The sequence below is a fragment of the Mytilus galloprovincialis genome, chromosome 8 (genome assembly GCF_965363235.1).
Source record: "Mytilus galloprovincialis chromosome 8, xbMytGall1.hap1.1, whole genome shotgun sequence".
NCBI classification, from domain to species: domain Eukaryota; kingdom Metazoa; phylum Mollusca; class Bivalvia; order Mytilida; family Mytilidae; genus Mytilus; species Mytilus galloprovincialis.
Genome location: NC_134845.1, coordinates 41,060,637 through 41,067,816, shown reverse-complemented (window position 1 = coordinate 41,067,816; position 7,180 = coordinate 41,060,637).

The following is a 7,180-nucleotide window of genomic DNA, read 5'->3' as shown; positions in this document are numbered from 1 at the left end:
TCCAGCTGTAGTCGAAGTTTTCGAATGGTTTGATCTTATGTGTTTAACCAAGTTGTTTCGTGTAGATATGATGTAAAAAGTAAACAAACATACATTCCATTCTGGTAAGATAGGAAACCGAATCTTGACATAAATGTGTAGCCTAAGTTAGTATCTATGAAAACAAGTTATTTATAACAGATCATTATGGAGTTCAACCCTTAGGTTTTGTTGGAGTTTGGGTTGTTCCTGTATTGCTATGTACTGTTTATTTATGTTATTTCTTTTCGTTGTTTTTATTTTTGGTCAACATATTGCCTGTTTGCTTGCTAAAATCCCAATTTATTTTGAAGTTAGCCGTCAAATGACTGGAATTCTAAAGCGACTAATGATGCCTCTCTTTCCATGTATTACTGTTAAAAATATTTAAACTTGATCTAACTAAACACATTTAAATATATATATATATATATTGAAATACATAAAAGAATTTGAACGCAATATTTGCAGAAAACCATTTATGTTTTTTTCTAAATATATAGATATAAAAATCAGAGGTAAATAAAGATTTCATACATGATTTAAACCCTAGTTTTTATCTTTCGGCAGTGTTTTCATAAGCTATATTCTTCAGGTACCTACATTCAAATATATTTTACTAACATTTTTGTTATACTTATTCTGTTGGTTTTTAATATTTGCGCCTGATATTTATTTTGGTCATAATAATAACATTGCTGAAGATTTCTAATTAGGACAATCTAATCAAAATATAATTGTAGTGAATGAACATGTCTGATATCAGTAGCTCAGGTATTGTAATTTGACGACTAGTATTTTAGTCCGGCGGCTACAAGCATATTTCAGACGAATTGTGCACATCGTGCTACAAGCATGAAATTTGGCATAGACCTTCCTGAACTATTGCTCTTTTATTTCAGATAGGGAGGCAATTGAAAAAAATGTCTCACTTCCGGTAAAATCCAAAATGGCGGACTTCATACTTAAATCAGCCCAATAGCAAAGGCTAGTATTTGAAAAGGTGTTATTATCATGCTACAACCATAATATTTGGTACAAATCTTTATTTTGTACTACTTTTGGATATATTATGTTGTTTAGATGTCTGCAAAAATTCTACTTCCGGTAAATTTCAACATGGCGGATATTGTACTAAAATAAGCTTATTTTTTAGGGAGGGTAATTGAAATGTGTTTAAACGTATTGCTACTATCATTACATTGTGCAGGAACCTTTCTTTGGTGCTTCTAATGGATACAATGTATAAAAAAAAATCTGTCTTTAAAACCCCTACTTCCGGTAATATTCAAAATGGCGGACATAGAAATATCAATTCATTATTTAAATCTTCAACTTTTTTTCAAAATGTTAAGAAAATGTTGTTTTTTGTGCTGGTCAATAATATTTTGGCTTAAAGTTATCCTCAAAACCCCTAATTCTATTCTGTTGTAAATGTTTAAATACAAAGTTGACATTTCCGGGAAAAAAATATGGCGTTAATTTCAAAAATGACTACTCAATCCATTTCTGCGATGTAGAGTTTTGGATAGATTGATAAAAAAATATCAGTAGAATACTTAAGTACTAAAACATTGAATTACTGCTACATGTTTATTCAAAATCCCTATGCACACAAAGCAGTGCACTGGAAACCCGATTTTCCACATTAACAACGACTTAGACATCCTTTCTTACATCCACAATGTACAAGCTTTTGACAAAATGATGAGGCCTCATAAAAGGTTTTTAAAAGGGATCAATCATCATTCTTTATGTTAAAGTCACAACTTCAAATGCAATCAATGACTCCAACGCAGTCTTTTCTTTTCAAGCAAGAGAGAACCGTATCACAACCGGTAAAGGCATTGATCACAATAAGTGTTTTTTATCACTCATTGCCTAGTACATTTGAAAGACCATTGATAGATAGCAATCCAAAGTGTTTTGCCTTCCCAAACACAATCCATAGTTCGTCTACCCCTATGTCACGGAACAGCGAGACAGTAATGACAGCATCATCAGTAACGACTGTTCGAATGATGACTCGTTTAAGTTCGTGTTTCACTGCATCAGACACATGCACCATGATTCTAGTGTCAGCCTCTTAATGTGAACATGATGCTAAATTTGACATACATCACGTGGTGAATAACACTGAAAATCCTGAGCATTTGTTGCTACAACTACCATACTTATCAAAAATTCCATCCACTCTTGTTACAGTTTCAAGGTATTTTATTAAGGTAAGGACATAATAATCAGCATACTCGTTAGGAAACACATTGAAACTGTAACAATAGTGGATGTAGTCTCGGATGCGTACATAGACAATACTGGTAGTTGGAAGGCTGCGACAAGAAGCAAGAGCTACATTTTGGGGAAAGAGAATACACAGACGAATCCAGGGTCAAAACAAATTCCTAAAAATTGGCAAAGTTTTCTGAGAGATGACGACAATAAGAAAGAAATTTTTAGTTTTCATTCACAGCAGCTTGCTCAATAAAATTTTGAGGAAAAGGTAGTTGTAGCAACAAAAGCTCAGGATGTTCAGTGTTATCCACCACTTGATGATGTTTAAAGTTTAGCACCATCGAACAGTCGATACTGATGTCATTGCTGATTCGCTATTACGTAACAAGCTTGGAATTGGTTCCTATGCTAACTAGTCCAGACGTTTATGAATGGCGAAGGATCAAATATGATCCATGGGAACCCTTTTGAACTATTAGTGAGGCCTCTTCATCTTATCAGGAGCTTGTACATTATGGATGTAAGAAACAATACCAGTCTTTGTAAATGTGAAAAATCAGCTCTCCGATTGTGAATAAATATTATTTGCGGGGTAGCGAGTATGCTGATTGGGTATTATGTCCTTACCTCAATAAAATACCTTGAAACTGTAACAAGAGTGGATGGAATTTTTTATGAGTATGGTAGTTGTAGCAACAAATGTTCAGGATATTCTTTCTTATCCACCACGTTATGTATTTCAAGTTTAGCACTATGTTCACATTAAGAGGCAGACACTAGAATCATGGTGCATGTATCTGATGCAGTGAAACACGAACTTAAACGAGTCATGATTCGAACAGTCGTTACTGATGATGCCGTCATTTCTGTTCCGCTTCTCCGTGACATAGGGGTAGACGAACTATGGATTGTGTTTGGGAGGGCAAAAAACTTTGAATTAATATCCATCAATGACCTTTCAAATGCACTAGGCAATGAGTGATCACACACACTTATTGTGATCCGTGCCTTTACCAGTTGTGATACAGTTCTATCTTTGCTTGAAAAGAAAAAAGACCGCGTGTGAGACATTGATGGCATTTGAAAATGTGACTTTAACATAAAGAATGATGATTGATCAACCTAAATCACCGGGGTTTTACTATAAGATCCCACCACAAATTTAACAGATTTGGTCAACATGGTTAACGAAGCAAGAAAATAACTATTTGCGCAAAAGGGAAGGCTTATTGATGCTATTCCCTCAACTTGATCTAGTCTTTTCCAGCATGTAAAGCGTACAATATACTAAGGCAGGTATTTAGGGGGACGAGCTTGGAATTGGCTCTTATGCTACCCAGTCCAGGAGCTAATGCAGGATCCCTTTTAAAATAACTCTTTCTGAGGCCTCATCATTTTGTCAGAAGCTTGTACATGCGGATGTAAAAAGATTGGTTTTTTTTTAACCGGAAGTGATAACTTTGTATTTAAACATTTACAGCAGAATAGAATAAGTGGTTTTGAGGATAACTTAAAGCCAGCACAATAAACAACATTTTCTTTACATTTTGAAAAAGTTGAATATATAAAAAAAGAAATTATACATTGTATCTATGAGAAGCACCAAAGAAATGGTTCCTGTACAATGTAATGATAGTAGCAATATGTTTAAACATATTTCAATTACCCTCCCTAAAAAATAAGCTTATTTTAGTACAATGTCCGCCATATTAGATTTTACCGGAAGTAGGGTTTTTCAAGACGACATCTAATCTATATAATATATCCAAAAGTAGTAAAAAACAAAGGTGTGTACCAAATATTATGATAGTAGCATGATTATAACACCTTTTCACATACTAGCCTTCGATATTGGGCTGATTTAAGTATGAAGTCCGCCATTTTGAATTTTACCGGAAGTGCGACATTTTTTTCAAATGCCTCCCTATCTGAAATAAAAGAGTAATAGATGAGGAAGGTCTAAGCCAAATTTCATGCTTGTAGCAGGATGTGCACAATGTTTCACAAAGCCGCTGTACTATTTTGACTGAATGCGTATTCGCGGGGATTATGATGCATGCATGGGTAGAGACGCTTACCCTGTCGAATTCCTTGTCTCTTTCCTTTTTGGAGTTCTTGCACTCCCGCAGAGTGTGTTTGATACATTGAGTTGTCTTCTGAAACAATTTATGAGGATAAAAAAATAGGATTTATTCATATTTCCTTACCCGATGTTGAACCCTGACAGTGGTTGTATGATATTCAATCACAATGATGTTTCTTGTTTGGGAACTTCGGTTTTGATAAATGACCTAAATTGTTTTGTTTTTTTATATTCACAGCATTTTTTCTTGTTTAGGACTATAAAAAGCTAGACAAATTTAAGGACCTTAACATGTTTTCGATTATCTAATTTGCTTAACCATTGACTCATACATCCAAATTACTCAAAGTCTTAAAAAAATATGGAGCAATTAGAAAAAAGATATATAAATAGACTGAACAGACAGCATAGCCAAAATAAAATCCTAAACAATAACTTTTGATTAGATTTGAACAGCACTAACAATAAATTAATGAATTTGAAAAACACACACGAATATTTTCTAAATTTGAGCAACACATTTCATATCAATTTTATTTTCTGCAAATTATATCTTTCAAAGCTTATTTGTTCTTAAAATACAATTTAATCGAAGCAAACTCGATCTGTCTTTGGTTTACAGTTTGCATTCCATCGCAAAAAAAAAGAACGCTTGGGTATTTTATTTTGGTTCAGTTATGGTAAATCTAAGCTTTTTAATAACTTTTTGTAACATGCACACTTTGTCTTTTTGTGTTTCTTTAAATTGTTCTTGTTGTATTGTATCATAAAAGGAGCGGAGAATTTACTTCTACGGATATATCTCCAGAAATATATGACAACAGCAGTGAAAAAAACGGATATGCAGTGGTTATCAACAACTTTGATTTCGGCGGTCTACATAAAAACCTTCTTGGGAGAGATGATGATTCAAAAAGACTACAAGACACGTTTAGTGGCTTGAATTTTGATGTGATGATATATGAAAACAAAGTAAAAGATGAAATGTTGTCCATTTTTAAAGACTGTAAGTAAAGTGTTATTAAAAAAAAATAACAAAAATACCGAGCTCCAAGGAAATTGAAAACGGAAAAGTCCCTAATCAAATAAATTATCGTTTCAAAGCCTCTTTAAAAAAAGTACTGATCGTGAATATTTGTCAAGCCTGTGACATTGGTCGTGGAGCAAGTCTTAGCGATCCTAAATAAATTTCAAAATCATAGAATCCAAGGTTTCAACTCCATCAGGCAAAGTTGACCATAGATGGATTTGGCTATGTTTTCATGTCCTTTTTAGTTAAATAGCTCTTGAACTGTTCTTATAAATCCTTGGCTTTCAAATGTTCGACTTTGAGCGTTCCCGGTGAAGGTAAATCTAGAAAAGCGCATCGGATGCATGTAATTTGTAACGTGTTTTTTAAATTTTAAAACAGATTATAGATACAAGAAGATGTGGTAAGAGTGCACCTCTCCATCTAAGTCAAAATTTGTAAAAGTAAACCAGTATACGTCAAATTACGGCCTTCAATACGGAACCTTGTCCCACCGGCACACCGAACAGCAAGCTCCTAAAAATTACAAGTGTAAAACCTTTCAAACAGAAAAAAACAATGTTCTATTCCATATAGATAGATTAGTCTGAGATACATATTTTGCGACATCAATAAATTGTAATACAAGAGACAATATGACGTAGATTTAAGGAATTTTCAAGTCTCAGCGAACCCAAATAAATTAGTCTGGGATACCTATTTTTAGATACCAACAACTTGTGATACAAGAGAGCGAAAGGACGCAGATTTAAGCAGTTTTAGGTTACCTTAAGGCGTTCACAAATTACCTAACGCCATACCAATTAGTCAGCTATTAATGGCTCTAATATGACAAAATGTAAAACTGTTCAAGTATGCAAATCATTTTATAAAAAAAAACCAAACCCCAAATTCAACTGAATTACAGGCTTCTGATTTGATTTAGGCATATGTTACTCTGTGTGTGAATGTTAAAAGGTAGAAAACGATTGCATTAAAAATCTTTTTTCATCCTAACTGCTAACTTTATACTTGTTTGGCTTTCTAACTATTTTGATCTGAGCGTGACCGATGAGTATTGTGTAGACGAAACGCGCGGTTGGCAAATGAAATTGAATCCTGGTACCTTTGATAACTGTTTATCTCTAATTGTAACTATAATAATAAGTATACATTTGTATAAAATGTTCAGGCCATGTAATGATTATTTTATTAATAATTCAATAACTAAACGGTTATGTTATCTCTCCATTATGTTATAATCATCGCACTGACGGTACCTTGACGTTGGTCACCATATCTTTAACAATATATAGGTACGGATTTAGGTTTTAAGATTTATTGAGACGTCTATCAACTTTGCACAGCGTACACGCCGCCCACAACGACATTCATACCCATTGACCGAAACAAAAACTAAATTTGAACTTGTAGGTAGAACCAATTCAAAGTTTAAATGCATTTTTTACGGTAATTTCTCTTGGGGCAACTGATACTGTAGGAGTTTAACTCCATGTACAACAGTAAATGATACATTTATCTCTTCGTTAAAGTATTCACCACATCATAGCATTCCCCGCTTTTCAATATTTTGATCAGTTGAATTAGAAAATTGCGATTTAGACAAATACATATCTTTTGAAGCGGTTTTAATTGCAGAACCAATTGTTCTACGTGTGTAGATTGCCAGCCGTGACAGACAAAACTTGGTGATTGTGCAGTAAACCACATTGACAAAACCGGTTTCCTCCATTTTGACATGACCCATTTCTTTCGTCATATACACGAAATACAAGTATTGATGACCTCAAAGTGGCTAGTTTTGCAATCTCCATGTC